Genomic DNA, 16,108 nt, shown 5'->3' on the forward strand with positions numbered 1-16,108 from the left:
TGCCCATTTCTCCCATCCTCCTGAAAGTACTTACAGCAAGCACACAGGCTCCCTACTGTCATTACATGCCTCACCCTTGAATGTCTCCCTAGTCTTTGAGCCTCTGGCAGTGTTCTAGTCCCTGGGCCTATAACCAGTTCACTACATGCTGACCTGCTACTGCTTTCTCCTCACTTTAAACTTGTGTCTAATTAGTCTATCTTTCTCTCCTTCTATTTTATCTTTGCAGACCCTCCTTCTAACATCATAGGTTATCATGCTGTCCTTGAAGGATTTGTGTCTGTCTCCATCCACACCATCTCTTCTGGAGCTGCACCGTTTGTCCTCCAGGTGGCCTCACTGGGATGTTGTGTAGCCTTCTAGCCATCCTAACTCACAACCTTGACCTTCTGCTCTCCTTTCCTGTTCCATATCTACTCATCTTCTCTTTTCCTTTTCTCCCCTACTTTTCCTGTCAGCCTCAGGCCCTCTCCTGGTGCTTGACACTGTCCTGCCATTGTTACTAAGAATCCTCTCACATGGACAGATTGGCTTCTTTGCTGAGGCTGAATACATGTTTACTGTAGGTATTTTCTTCTTGATACTGATTATGAGGTCATGTCTTTATATTTTTAGAGGAACTTGAACAACAAATATTGGACTTGTAGTTTCTTTATTTTTAGTGGGATTGGGGTTTGAACTCAGGGTTTAGAGCTTTTAAAGAAGATGCTGTACTGCTTGAGCTGCCTCCAGTCCTGTAGTTTTTTTTTGTAGTCATTTGGATAACTAAGATAGGCTCAGAATTTTTAAATCTGGGAGCTTCCAGTCTTTTCTTTTTTTTTTTTTTTTTCCTCTTTTAACTAATCACTATACAAATGAGATCCAGTCTGACTTTGATGATGAGTCTTTTGCACAGGGTAGGTAGCTGGGAATCCCCTAGGCAGGAGGGGCCAGCCCTTCTCTGCCATTGTGATCTGTTAAGTGTTGAGTAGAAGGACAACTAGAATCATCTGACCACTTGTCCCTTTTCTAGTTGAGATTTTGTATATCCTACTAATATAAAAAGTGAATAATTAATATATTTTGGAAAGAATGAACATTAATAGTGAGGCTAGGATGTTTTCACACTTTGAACTTAGCCTGGCACCACAGGCCAGCTCAGAAGGTAGATCGCTGTCAGTAGGCTCTTCTTTCAGTACACAAGGCCCCCTCTGGTTTCATGTTGGCCAGCCTTGTGAAATAGTGGTATAAGGTCTCATTAAGCAAACATAGAGACTGCTGTTCAGATCCCAGTGTGCTTTGACAGAGGCTCTGGGGAGTGTCCAGGCGAAAACCTTGCCTTTTATTTGAGGAAGCGCTGGGCCCAGGGACAGCAAGCCACAATAGGCTGCTGTCATTCCTGTTCAGTCTTCTCAGTCTCCTCTTTTTTTTTTTTTTGAAGTTGGAGGGCAGTACTGGGGTTTGAACTCTTTTAGGCCTCATTGCTAGGCTGATTCTCTCTCCCACTTAAGCCATTTTGCCAACCCTTAATCTCCTCTTATTTCCTTCCTTTAATAGCTTGTAGGGGCTGTAGGTTGATAAGAGCAGAGTTTCAAGGAAGGATTCTTCCTTCCTCATAAAGCTGTTAGCATTCTTGGCAGCTGACCTTCCCAGGTTCACACTTGATTCCAGACCTGGACCTCAGCTCTTCCTTCGTTGCAGGGACTGTGACAGCATGGGAAACTCTACCTAGATTCAACTGAGGCCCACCCCATTGGGGTACAACCTCACCCTGCCTCTTTACAGCAGGATGTTGGTCATTAAGGAGTGTGGGGCTGAGAGTGCTTCCTAGAAGAGGCGTTGATTGATTTGTTACCATGGTGACTCAGGTTTATTCCCCTTAAATGTTTGTTTTTGGGGCTTTTTGTGTGTGTGTGTTATTGGGGCTTGAACTCAGGCTTTACACTTACTAAAGTGTTACACCTAGGCAGGTGCTTTACCACTTGAGCCACTTTACCAACCCTAAATGTTTATTTTTCTATAAAATGTTTTCATGTGAGATTCAGAGAGGAATTATCATAATTTCATCCTTAAGTTCAGTTTAGTAAGTTTTTGGACACTGCCCTTTAGCAGTTTGGGGTAGGGCGGTGAACCTTTTTGAAGCTTTTAACCTAGTGAATATTTTCATTCTTAACCTTTAGTATACTTCCATAGGCCTTCTTTCATGACTTTTATTTATTTTTTGCGGCACTGGGGTTTGAACTCAGGGCCTCACCTTGCTAGCTAGGTGCTCTACAACTTGAGGCAGTCCACTAGCCATCCTTTTTGGGTGTGTTTTGGGTATTTTTGACATAAGGTCTTGTGAACAATTTTTCAGGCTGGCTTCAAATGGTGATCCTTCTGATCTCTGTCTTCTGAGTAAGTAGGATTATAAGTGTGAGTCACTGTAGCCCAGCTCTGAGCTGTATCTTCAACCCTTTCATAGTTTATTTGTTTTATTGGGGGTTTAAACTCAGGGCTTCATGCTTGCAAAGCAGGCACACTTACTGCTTGGACCTCACCTCCAGTCCATTTTGCTCTGGTTATTTTGGAGATAGGGTCTCAAGAACTATTTGCCTCTGTGCTGGCCTTGAGCCTCAGCCCTCCCAATCTCAGCCTCCCAGGTAGGTAGGATTATAGGTGTGAGCCAATGGCATCTGGCTCTTCATGCAGTTTTTAAAAAAACATTTCATAATTACTTCAGACTTTCATAACTTAGTTAATATCTTGAAACTCCGTGAACATGTTTAATGCTACAGTATTCTATAATATTTGTATAGTCTATGTGTGTGTGTGGGGCGGGGTACTGGAGTTTGAATTTAGGGCCTCGAACTTGCTAGGTAGATGCTCTACCACTTAAGCTACACCTCCACTCTGTACAGTCTGTTTTTACTTATTTGTTGAGATAGCGTCTTTTTTTTTTTTTTTTTAAATATTTATTTTATGAAATGCTACTTTTTTTTAATTATTGTGCTGGGTGGGAGTACATTGTGGCATTTACAAAAGTTCTTAGAGTATGTCATACTTGAATTTACCCTGTGATAGTGTCTTGCTGTGTAAGCCAGGGTGCATGCTCGGTCTTTATTTTTTTTTGCAGTACTGGAGTTTGAACTCAGGATCTTGAGGTTGCTAGGCAGGTGCTCTACCACACACCATCAGCTCCCTACCTCAGTCTTCTTTGCCAGGAATACACTTGTTAGTTAGACGCTCTACCACTTAAGCCACTCCGTCAGCCCTGTTTTTGTGTTGGGTATTTTAGAGATAGGGCCTCATGATATTAGCCTGGGCTGGCTTCAAACCTCAGTCCTTCTGATCTCTGCCTCCCACATAGCTAGGATTATAGGTTTGAGCCACCAACATCCAGCCAAGATTATTGTCTAGAATAAAGAATTTTACTTAGTTTAGATTTTGATTGTGAAATCTACCTCCCTCTCTCCTTCCCTCCCTCCTTCTGTCCCTCCCATCGTTTTGGTTTTTGAGATAGGGTCTCTCTATGTAGCCCAGGCAGGCTTGGAACTCACTAAATAGCCCAGGTTCTGAATTCCAGTTCATAATCCTCCTGCTTCAGCCTCCCTAGTGTTGGAATTACAGGTGCCCCCTGCCTGGCTATTATAGTTTAAGTAATGTATCTAAGCCAGGTATGGTAGTACACACACGTAACACCAGCACTAGGGAGTCAGAGGCAGGAGAGTCATGGCCTCCAGCACAAGACCTTATTTCAAGTAACAAAACAACAAAAAAAGAGAAAAGTATATACTTATTTATACGTAGTATCTGACCATTTGGATTGGAGTTGTATTACGTATAAACTGTCTGTAGGACTACTTGTATTGTTAAATTATTTTGCAGAAAGGTTATATCAATTTATAACCCCATGGATACTGTCACACAAATGCTTAAGCATGTTCTTGGCTTCTTTGGAGTTACTACATTTTTAAAGAGGATTCTGAGTGGTACGTACTTGAGAGCCCAGGCTGTGGGGTCTTACTGCCTGAAGTGAGAACCCCAGCCATGCCCCCAACTGGGTTGAAGATCTTGGTTATGTTACCAGTTGGCTCTGGTATTCTCTCTTTTGTGATGGGAATGATGTTCAACTTTAAGGATGATGAAAAAGTTAAGTGAATGTATGTTATGTATTTAGATGGCATAGTGTTCCTGTTATTAAAGGTAAGTAAGGCTTTCCTGGGCCCTCAGGAAGATTATTCTTCAATAAGTAACAAAAAGTTTATGAAACAAACATACACAAAAGGGTCATTGTTGCCAATTTGATTTGAATTTTTACTTTTGTTATCCTATTTGATTTTTTTCTTTCTTTCTTTCTTTTTTTTTTGGTGGGATTGGGGTTTGAATGGCTTCATGCTTCCAAAGCAAGTGCTTGCAAAGCAGGCACACTACTGCTTGAGCCACACCTCCATTCCATTTTGCTCTGGTTATTTTGGAGATGGGATCTTGCAAACTGTTTGCCTGGACTGGGCTCGAATCTCGATTCTCCTGATCTCAGCCTCCCAAGTAGCTAGGATTATAGGAGTGAGCCACCTAACCCAGCTTGGTTGACACTTTTTTCACTTATATCTCTGCAGTCTGTTATCTATTAGTCTTAGTATGTTTCTTTGTTAAGTTACAGGAATTCTGTATATTAATCCTGTATGGTGAAAATATTATTCAGCCTACTGTTTTCTTTTGGTTTTGAACTCAGGGCTTCATACTTGCTTGTTAGGCGCTCTTAACTGCTTGAGCCTCTCTGCCAGCCTTACTATTTTCTTCTTAATTTGTTTGTTCAAAGATTCCTAGTTTTGCTGGTAGAATGGCTCAAGTAGTATAGCCCTTGTGTAGCAAGTGTGAGGCCCTGAGTTTAAGCCCCAGCACTATCAATCGATTGATTAGCAAAGACTCCTAATTTGAAACTTTTTTTTTGTTTTGTTTTTTGTGATTCTGGGGTTTGAACTCAGAGCCTCATACTTGCTAGGCAAGTACTTTACCACTTGAGCCATGCCTCTAGCCCATTTTGCATTTTTTTAAGTTTCAGCAAGGATTTATTTTAGTGTAGCAGGATAAAGTAGGGAGAAATATTTCTTGCTCTCCACACAGGAAATGGGAATAAAAATTCTGTTTTGGTTATTTTTTGAGATAGGTTCTTGCTTTATGCCTGGGCCAGCCTGGACTGTGATCCCATGTAGCTAGGATGATAGGCATATGCCATAGTGCCCAGCCTCATTGGTTGAGATGGGGTCTTGTGGACTTTTGCATGTGATAGCCTCAAACCTCAATCCTCCTGATCTTTGTCTAAACAACAGAAATGTATATTCTTAGAGCTGTGAAGGCTAGAAGTTCCATGTCAAGGTCCTGAAGGGCTGGCTTCCAGCAGTGACTCTTCCTGGCTTGCAGCCCTCCTGCTATATCCTCACATTGCCTTCCCTTAACTACCTCTCCCAGAGGGGGATTGGAGAACTCTTCCTTGTTGTCCCTCTCTCTTTTTTTTTGTTTTGTTTTGTTTTGTTCTTTTGATAGCACTAGGATTTAAACTCAGGGCTTCATTCTTACTAGGTAGGGTCTCTTACAGCTTGAGCCAGTGTGCCAACCCTTTTATAAGGATCCAAATCCTGTTGGATCAGGGTACCACTTTTATGACCTCTTTTTTCTTTTTCTTTTTCTGGACATATTGGGGTTTGAACTTCAGGGTATTGCACTTGCTAGAAAGGTGTTCTACCACTTGAGTCATGTCCCACCCAACCTCTTTTAACTTTAGTTACTTACTACTACAAATATAGCCACATTGGGGTTAGGGCTTGAATATATAAATTTTGGGGCAACCCAAGCATTCAGTCTGTAACAGCTTCCTTGATTAAATTCATTCCTAGGTATTTTATTGTTTTTTGATGCTAATATAAATGGAATTCTTTACTTAATTCCCTTATTGGCACTGGGCATGGCAGTTCACACATGTAATCCCAGCTATTCAGGTGGTGAAGGCAGGAGGATCTCAATTTCGAGGTCAGCCAAGGCAAAGTTAGTGAGACCTTATCTGAAAAACAAAATCAAAAGAGCTGGGGGTGGTTGAAGTGGTAAAGCTTGTTTGAGGCCCTGAGTTCAGTCCTTAGTGGGAGCAGGAATTCCATTTTGAATTTTTCATTGTTTGTGTGTATGTGGAAATGCAACTGATTTGTGTGTTCATTTTGTATCCTGCAATTTGCTGAATTCATCATAGCTTTTTTTTCCCCCCTCTGGAACCTTTAGGGATTTCTTAATGTGAAATCAGGTCAGTTCTGGACAGAAATACTTTGACTTCTTTCCAGTTTGAATGGCTTCATTTGTTTATTTATTTTTTGTTTGTTTTCACAGTACTAGGGTTTGAACTCAAAGTCTTGTGCTTGGTAGGCAGGTGCTCTACCACTTGAGCCGTTCCTTCAAACCCCCGCTTTTTTTTTTTTTGGTGAGACTGGCTTGATTGATTTTCTTAAAATGTTAAACTACTGTAGCATTTCTAGGATAAATCCCTTTGGGTTTTTTCCCTCCCTCCTTCCATGCCCCCTTCCCTTTCTTTCTTGCACGGTACTGGAGTTTGAACTCAGGGCTTTTGTGTGTTAGGCAAGCACTGTACCACTTGAGCCACAACTCCAGCCTCCTCTGCCTTTCTGCTGGTAGTAGGTGTCTTTTCTGGTAACTGCAGCAGCTTCATAGCAGGAGGAAGGAACACCCACCAATCACTTATACCCTTCCTCTGGATGGTGCACTCTTTACAATAATAGGCATCAGAGACTCGAGGACCTCTACAGATCAGACAGCAACCCTGTTGAGATCCATAGTTATACTCATCACATATGTACACCATGGTGCAGGGATGCACATAGGAATTAGGTCATATGCTCACTGTCACAGTTTTGACACAATCTTCCAATAGCGACATCATCCTCCCCTCCCTTTCCTTTCCTTCTCCTCCCTTCCTTCTTTTCCTTTGCCTTTAATCTTGCTATGTGGCCCAGGCTGGCCACAAACTTCCTCCTATCTTTTTGCCTCAACCTTACAAGTGCTGGGATTACAAGCAAGCACCACCATGCCCTTTATTCTTTTTTTCTTTCTATCAGACTCAATCATTTTAGCTGTCCTGTCTTCAAGTTTACTTATTCTTTCTTCTACTTGCTTAAATCTGATTTGATCTCAGCACAACAAAACTGAAAACTGAACATTCTGATATTATGTGGATATCAGATTCTCTCCAATACCCTGGAGTTTTCTGTTCTTCACTGTTGAAGGCTTCACTTGTATTCAGCCAACATTTAGATTGAAATACCCTTGAATGGTAGGAGTTTTTTAAAATCACAGACACTGAACACCCCTCAGTCTTTGCAGATTGGCTCTGGTTGAGGGTGCTTCTGTAACACTTTAGCTAGGGCTCAACCTGACTTCCTGCCTTTACTGAGTAAATTAGTGGTGAGAGCTTAAGGTCTTCTTAGGGTCCTTTTCTGAGCATGTGTCCTGTCATAGGCATATGTGTGTCTTTTTCAGTGCCCTAGTGTATTTGAACATTTTTGAAGCAGCAGTGTTTTTCTTTTCAGTGTTGTGGATTGAACTCAGGATCTTATGCACTCTAGGTAAATGCTGTACCATTTGATATACATATCCCCAGCTCAGATAAATAATATCTGAACACTTTGATGCCCTAATTTCCTAAATAAACTTTCTCCTTGGCTTTTTCTTTTTCCTTTTTTTTTTTTTTTTTTTAAAGACACAGCCAGCTCAAACTCATGATCCTCCTGCCTTAGCCTCTCACGTAGCTGAGATTATAGGCATGAGCCACCATACGTAGTATGGCTATTGACTAGGCAGGTTATTGATATAATATGTTTTGCTGTAGGTGGAGTATTTTTTTTTTTTTTGTTTGCTTGTTTGTTTTACTTCTTAGAGAAAATTAAAGGAGGCAGGAGGCTCGTTTATTGTAGTAAGTAGAAATTTGGGTGATGTCTTGATCACAGCACACATATCTATTGTCTGTATCACAGGATGGATCACAAACGACAAGAATTGTGCAGAGAAAAACATTTTTACGAAATCTCTCCTTGAAATTTTTGTTCTTTGGTGGTTAGTCCTCCTCATGAGTAATAGTTGAAGAACACAACTTCCATTTCTCCTGGGAACATTCCTTGGTTCTTGCATCCAGGCAAGACAATGAAGTGTAGTCAATATGACAGTAAAGTTTATTAGGAAAATAATACACTTTCAATAGATGGAAACAGGGTCATCTCTAGAGAGAGAATGAGAATGACAGGTGGAGTAATTTTGAGCACTACCTGCTGCTTTTCCACCCTGTGTGGATTCCAGGTTAGGTAAAACAGAAATTAGCACCTGTCCTTGAGGTAGCCCCTCAATAGATTAGAACCTACAAACACAATATTTTGCCATTAAAGTCTGTGTTCCTCCCTCTGGGACAAGGACCGGGGTCTCACAGTGGGAAAGGAGGCTCTGTTCATAAGGCCACTCGTCATGCTGTGATGGAGGGGATGGAACGAAGGCAAGAGAAATCACCCAAACATTTTCCTACATTGTTTAGCTGCCTCTTTTTAGATTCTGTGATTTAGTGCTGTCACTTTCTGAATTCTGTCATTTAGTTGGTTTCTGTCTTTTGTTACTGTAAATCTTTTGACTGTTTGCCAGAGTTCTGACAAAGTTGGTTCTAACATTTTCTGCAGAGGGAAGCTTGGAGCTGTCTGCTGTGCCAATTTTCTGGTGTCATGCCCCACATTTTTCTTTTTTAACTAGGATTGAGTAGATTTCATTAAGGACCAGATTACTGTCAGTTTTACTAAGATGGTCATACTGGCTTAGAAACTTCATTCTTCCCTGGGCGCTGGTGGCTCATGCTTATCTACTCAGGAGGATGGAGGTTCAAAGCCAGCCCCAGGCATATAGTTCACGAGACCCTATCTTGAAAATACCCAACATAAAAAAGAATGGTGGAGTGACTTAAGTGTTAGAGTGCTTGCCTAGCAAACATGAAGCCCTGAGTTCAAACCCCAGTACTGCCAAAGAAAATAAAAATTGATTCTTTATGTGTGCTGATTTGCTAATTTTTACTTTTATGGTACTTTCTGTGTTTATGTTACAGAAGTCATAGTCTTGTTTTCTTGGTGTGTGTTGGCTCTTCACTCTTTTCTAATTTCTTCCTGATTTGAATGATGGTAAAAGTTAAGAATTCATCCTTACTCGCATTCCTTTCTTGCCTTAGCTGCTCCTGTGTCTGTGTTCTTCACCCTTGAACTTGTGGGGATTATCTTACCTTCTACGGAAGGTAATACGTGCATGCACAGGTGGAAACATTACAGTGGTGACGATATTCCAGCTAACTGCTCCCTAGTTTCCACATTTGTAAAGTGGAGCTAATAATAAGCACCTGCCTCTTGGCAGCAGTCAGGAGGACTACATAAGTTGTTTATGCCCTGGGCCTGGCACAGAGTACGTGCTTTATTTAGCTGATGTTGTGGTGAATGCTACAGGGCTGCCCCTGGATGTCTTTGCCTTTGTATTTTAGGAGAGTGGACATATGAGTCATATTTGTATCCTTGAGGCTTTTTGTATCAAAGCCTGCCTCAATGATTGTATTTAAAATAAAATGAGATTCTCTGGGGTGCCTTGGTGCATCCTCTCCTGTTCTCTCGTCCCTTCCCTTCCATCGTAGGACTGAAATCAGTGACAGTGACAGTGTCACTGGCCCCATTCTGGCTCCTGGGGCTCATTGCTCCCCTTTTAGTGCCCATACACTCCAGCTTCTTTTGAGTCCTTATAGACCATTTCTGGGAATAGTCAGCAAGTACACAGATACTATCCACTTCAAAAACTGGAACTGCCCTTGCCTTTGCAGACTTTTCTGTCTCCAAGGTTCTTTGCAGCATGCCCTTGCCTTTGCAGACTTTTCTGTCTCCAAGGTTCTTTGCAGCACATTGCAAATTCATTCTTAGGTGTTCCCTCCATGGACTCAGAGACCATATTCTTTGGAACACCTGTGCTTCTCAGCCTCTGGGCTGCATGTCAGTGCCTTCCTCTAGTTGACTGAGTTGTTTCAAGGCTGGGCATTCAGAACTAACTGTTGAATTAAATATCAGTGGAAGACAGACTTTTCAGGAATGGTCACACCACTTCCTGCCCCCAAAGCCATAGGTACCCCTTCTACCAGGGCTCCCTTCTTCCTCCTCCTGTGTCTTCTCTTGGTGCTCATCCCCTGGTCTCAGTAAGTTACACCCTTCTTGGTGTTCCCTCCAGTCACCATTCATACTAGTGAGGCAACCCGCAACTCAGCTTGCTTAGAAAAGGGAGCTTATTGGACTTGACAAATTCCTGAAATGGCTGCTTTGTGTTGGTTAATCCACTTCCTCAGTGTGGTGAACCTAGATTCTGCCTGTCTCTCTGTTCTGTCTTTCATTCCATTCAGTCCAGCTCTGCATCTGGTCGTCAGGTAGCTGCTATAGGCCAGGAGAGACCTGTGCAGACCTGGCAGTGTTGGGGAAGGACATCTTCTCTCTGTTTCTCTCTCTCTCTTTTTGAGCTTTTAACTTCAAAACAATTGTAGATTCTCATACATTTGTAAGAAATAATTCAGAGAGATCTCCAGCATCTTTCCCATACTCTCCTCCAAGATAGCATATTCCATAACTGTAGCATAATATCATAAACAGGAAATTGACAGGGAGCTAATTCATAACCTTATTCACATCTCTCCAGTTTTACTTGTATGTGTTTAGTTAAACATGAAGTTTTATCATACATAGTTTGGTGTGACCAAAAACCAAGATGCCCATCCCTTGATCCCTGTATAGACTCCCCCACATTTCATTATTTAGAACAAAGACACATCATCAACCCACATCTTTTACTGGCCGGAGTACAGGAAGTAGCACAACAGGCAGTGCTATCCAGTAGGAGCATAATGTGACCATGACTGTAATTTTAAATTTTCTAGTCACATTAAAAATTAATAATAGCCAGGTGCTGGTGGCTCACGCCTGTAATCCTAGCTACTCAGGAGGCAGAGATCATAAGGATCCTGGTTCAAAGCCAGCCTGGGCAAATAGTTCAAGAGACCCTATCTTGAAAAAAAACCCATCACAAGAAAAGAACTGGTGGAGTGGCTTGAAGTGTAGGCCCCAAGTTCAATCTCCAGTACCGCAGGGGGAAAACAACATAAAAATAGTTGGCATGGTGTCACACACATCACTTAGCAGGTAGAGGTAAGAGGAATGTGAGTTCAAGGCCAACCTAGGCTTTGCAGTGAGTTTATATGCAGCATGGACTACAAAAAACTAAAGGGTTGCGGATTTAGCTCACTTGCCTGGCATACTCAAGGCCCTGGATTTGAGCCCCAGAGCGGGGCTGGTAATTGAATCCAGAGTCTCATGCATTTTAAGCATGGTCTCTACCTTGATAAATACTTTAAAAAGAAAAAATATTACTCAACATGTAATTAATATACTCATTAATGAATATCTTACATTCTTTAGTTGTACAAGGTCTTTGAAATCCAGGAGGCATGTTATGTAGTTAAAATGCATCTCAATATGGAAGGTCAATTTTCAAGTACACAGTAGAAACAAATGGCTGGTGGCTACTATATGACACAGTACAGGTTTAGACTAGTCAGAATTTATAGTCCTTGAGTATGTATGTATGTATGTATGTATGTATATGTGTGTGTGTGTGTGTGTGTGTGTTGGGGTCACATAGGTAAAACTGGGATTTTGTCAGCAAGGAAATAGAGATGGCTGTTGGTTTAGCAGTCTGTGGGAGTCTGTCTATTGACTCATGAATGCCATTGTGTCCCTCTTTTTGTACAGTCTTCACCACTTGAGTTTTTGTGGTGCAAATGTCAGTCTCAGTGAGAAGACTTTGAAGTGTTTGTTACTCATAATAGACATTCATGCACACTTTGTAAATTGATTTTATAGTTCTTAGAGCAGTGTTTCTCAATGGGATTGCATTGCAAACTGCTTTTTGGTGTGTGCTCGTGGATTATTTGTGTGACATTTTTCCTGCCTTTTGTCCACTAGATGCCAGTAGCCACCCATGTCACCCTTAGGACAACCTAGGAGACATTCTCCAGCATTTCTAAATCTCCTCAAGGGGAAAAACATTGGCCTTAGATGAAAGCCACCCTACCCAAGTTACATAGATAGATCGATTGATTGATTTACAAAATATAATTCAGCCAGGCATTAGTGACTTATGTCTGTAATTCTAGCAGAGAGACAGAGATCAGAATTGTGGTTCAAAGCCAGTAGCTCATGAGAGCCTATTTCAAAAATAACCCAATAAAAAAAATCAATCCATTTATGTAAATGTGCATTGTACAAAAGCTACAAATTCTTCTGCTACTCAGATCTTTTCTGAAAAAGCCTTCATTTCTTCCTTAATTCTGGTTTCTACAAGTAATGCTTACTGTCTGTTTTGAAGGTTATAGCTGACAAACACCTGTTTGTTGGTCTTCCTGGTTAAGTTCAGGAGGAGGGAGGTGCATCTGGGGATGGGAAATGGAGTTGCAGTGGCTGTTACGTGGCCACCTTGAAGTGGTGCAAATGTGGCCTCCCTGTATAGAAAGAGTGAGTCTGCCAGCTGCATGACATGAAAGTGGATGAAGTTGTGTTGAATAAATACAGTTGTGGGGTGTTTTGTGCTGGCACAAACACTCATGATAGGTCTGGGGATGTAGCTCAAGTGATAGAGCGTCTGTCTAGCAAATGCACAGTCTTGAGTTCAAACTCTAGTAGTGGCCAAACAAACTCTTAATGAGAATAGTGACATCATCTTTACAAACAAAATGGAACAAAGAGTTTCTGCCCTGTGAAGACATTTGTATGTGACACCTGTAAACTGTAGAGTCCCCTGTAACCAGCACCCGAGTGATGAGGGCTAACACCAGTACAATTGTGAGCTGAAGAAAGGGTGTTACGGTGCCATGTGTGCAGATCCATAACATGCTCTTGTATGTGTGTTGTGCAGGAACCTAGAAAAAAGTTAGTAGCTAGCCAGGAACCGGTGGCTCACACCTGTAATCCTAGCTACTCAGGAGGCAGAGATCATGAGGATCATCATTCAAAGCCAGCCTGGGCAGATAGTTCACAAGATCCTATCTTGAAAAACCAATCACGAAAAATGGCTGGAGGAGTGGCCCTGAGTTCAAACCCAGTGCCGCAAAAAAAAAAGAAAAAAGAAAAAAAAAAGGGGGGTCATATCTGGGGATGGTGCCACATGCTTGTAATGTAGGACACTGAGACCAGCTTGGAGTACATAGCAAAACCTTGTCTCAAAAAAAAAAAATTTGGGGACCGAACTCAGGGCCATGCACTTGCCAGGCAAGCGCTCTTCCCCTGAGCTAAATCCCCAACCTCCCCTTTTTTATTTATTTATTTATTTATTTATTTATTTATTTCCCAGTACTGGGGCCTGAACACAGGTCCTGCTCCTTGAGCTGTTCCACCAGCCTCTCCTGCCCTTTTTTTTTTTTTTTTAAGTAGGTTTTTTTGAGATAGAGTCTTGCAAACTATTTGCTTGGACTGGTTTAGAACTGTGATCCTCCTGATCTCTGCCTCCTAAGTAGCTAGGATTTACGGGCATGAGCCATCAGCACCTGGCAAAATTTTTTTTTTAAAAAGTGGCAACAAGTTGTATGCCTGAGGGCTGGCCTCACTTCTCTGTTTATTTTCTTCTGCCTGCCCAAATCCTGAGTCTTGTACAAGAAACAGGTTTCTCTGGGAGTATAGAAAATTAAATTTTTATTTTGTTTTTGCAGTACTGAGGTTTGAACTCAGGATCTTGTACTTGCTAGGCAGGTGTTCGCCCACTTGAGCCATGCCCCCAGCTTAGTTATTTTTCAGATAGGGTCTCATGTTTTTTGTCTAGACTGGCATCGGACTTCGATCCTCCTACCTGTGCCTCCCACAGGCATGGACCACAATGCCCAGCTGTTGGTGGTACTGGGGTTTGAACTCAGGGCCTCATGCTTGTTGGGCAGGCACTCTTCTAGTTGAGCCACTCTACCAAACCCCAGCTTGTTCTTTTTTTAGGGGGTGATGGTGAAGAGGAAGTTGAGGGGTCACCAGCTTATTCTTTGAGATAGAGGATTTCCCTAATTTTTTTTTTTGCCCAGACTGGCCTCGAGTCCTATCTCTGCCTCCCAAGAAGCCAGGATTACAGCTGAGAATGTTGTTTTAGTAAATATGGAGGCTGAATATTATGATTAGAATGTGAAATGTTCCCTCACAGGACATTTCAATGTTTGAATGCTTGATCCCTAGCTGGTGGTCTTATTTTGGGAAGCTGTAGAAACTTTAATAGGTGGTGCCTACCTAGAAGTAGATCCCATTCTTTCTGTTTCCTGCCTGACATGAATTGAATTTCCTCTGCTACACACTCTGACTACCGTAATATTCTACTCAAGCACATAGAGGCAAGTACTGAACTCTGAAACTATGAGCCAAAATAAATCCATCCTCTTTTAAGTTGTACATGTCACGTATTTGGTCACAGTGACACAAAAGTAACTACATTGATTTTAGAAAACAGAATGAAGCTTGGTGTTGTGGTACAGATCCATAATCCCAGCAACTCAGGAGAAGGAGGACATGAGTTTGAGACCAGCCTGGGTAAAGTTAGTGAGAACTATCACAAAAAATACAAACAAAAGGTTTGGGAGCATGTTCTCAAGTGGTAGAACACATGCCTAAGCAAGTCTGAGGCCCTGGATTCAGTCTCCAGTACCGGAAAAAAAAAAAAACAAAAAACAAAACAAGAAAGAAAAAATGTATGAAACAAATGCCGGGTGTGTTAAGTGCCTGTAATTCCAGCACTTGGGAGCCTGAAGCAGGAGGATCAAGAGTTTGAGATCAGCCTGGGCTACATAGTGAGACCCAGTCTCTAAAACCCAAAAAGAGGGAGAGAAAAGAAAAATCAAAATTAGAATGTGCTTTCTCAACTTGCCTGGGGAGTAGCTGCCATGTCCTGCCTTCTCCCTGTAGTTGCTCCTTCAGACCTCAGCTCCTGTCTTCTCCCTCCTATGTGGATTGGTCTACTTCTGGCCAAGCTCCCAAAGCCCCCATTGAAGCAGAAGTTTCATTTATTCTGCAGCATTGTATTGTGTTAGTCTTCTATTTGTGTTTTTCTGGCTCCACAAAAATGGTCCCCTTCAGTGTATTCACAAATGTGATATTGTGAATAGACTGAAGGCCACTGACTCATGACTGTAAAATAATTAGCTGTACATTATGTGAATTTCAGCTCAACTTAAAACCTTTTTTCCCCACTTGTAGAAAAACCTAAAACTTTGCCTAAGTTTTGGAAAGTTTGGATATCTGTGACTGACTGCATATTAGTTTTGTTTTTTTCTTTTCCCCCTTTCCCTTCTTTTCTGTTGGCCTGTAGTGATCAGTGTGGTGTGCTTGACTAAAGGACTTGGTGCAGGGTAGGCATACTATAAAAGTGCCTTTGATGCCCGGTATTAATTTTCTGCCCTGGAAGAAGGAAGCTCTTCCTCAACTCTAATGTTACCTCCGAGAGCACGTGGGAAGCTCTGGTTCCTCCCTTCACTCTCATTTAAACTCCACTTGTAATTTAATTCAGACCTTCTTTCCCTCTCTCTGTGCTTACTCAAGGTACAGTTTATGGCACCTGAAGATCTCACACTCAGACCTTTCCTTCCATTTTCCTGCAAATGACACTATTTTGTTTGTCTTTATGGCTGAATAATACTCTGTGTGTGTGTGTGTGTGCGTGCGTGCGTGCGTGCGTGCGTGCATGCCCGTATTTTCTTTTCTTTCCTTTTTTCTTTTTTTTGCAGTGCTTAGGATCAAATCCAGGGTCTTGCACATGCTAGGCAAGTGCTTTACCACCAAGCTACATCCCCAGCCCGTATATCATATTTTCTTTATCCATTCATTCATTGGTGGGCACCTAGACTGATTCTATAACTTGACTATACTGAATAGCTGGCAAAGATTCTCTTCCATTGTGTAGAATGGAAGAAATTGGTAATTACTTCCTTTGCTATGCAGGAGCTTTATGTCAGTTCTTGCTGCTATTTCTTGAGCTTTTGGAGTCCTGTTCAGAAAGTTGCTACCTAGGCTGGAGGCATGGC

The 16,108-nt window shown here is 41.8% G+C and overlaps 1 protein-coding gene across 2 annotated transcripts in view; it reads left to right on the forward strand.

The window, feature by feature from the left end:
* Positions 1 to 16,108, forward strand: part of Ube2l3 (ubiquitin conjugating enzyme E2 L3) — a 62,417-nt gene that overhangs the window by 21,897 nt on the left and 24,412 nt on the right. The gene's annotated exons all lie outside the window — the stretch shown is intronic.

Source organism: Castor canadensis, chromosome 18 (assembly GCF_047511655.1).
Source record: "Castor canadensis chromosome 18, mCasCan1.hap1v2, whole genome shotgun sequence".
In the NCBI taxonomy this organism is placed as follows: domain Eukaryota; kingdom Metazoa; phylum Chordata; class Mammalia; order Rodentia; family Castoridae; genus Castor; species Castor canadensis.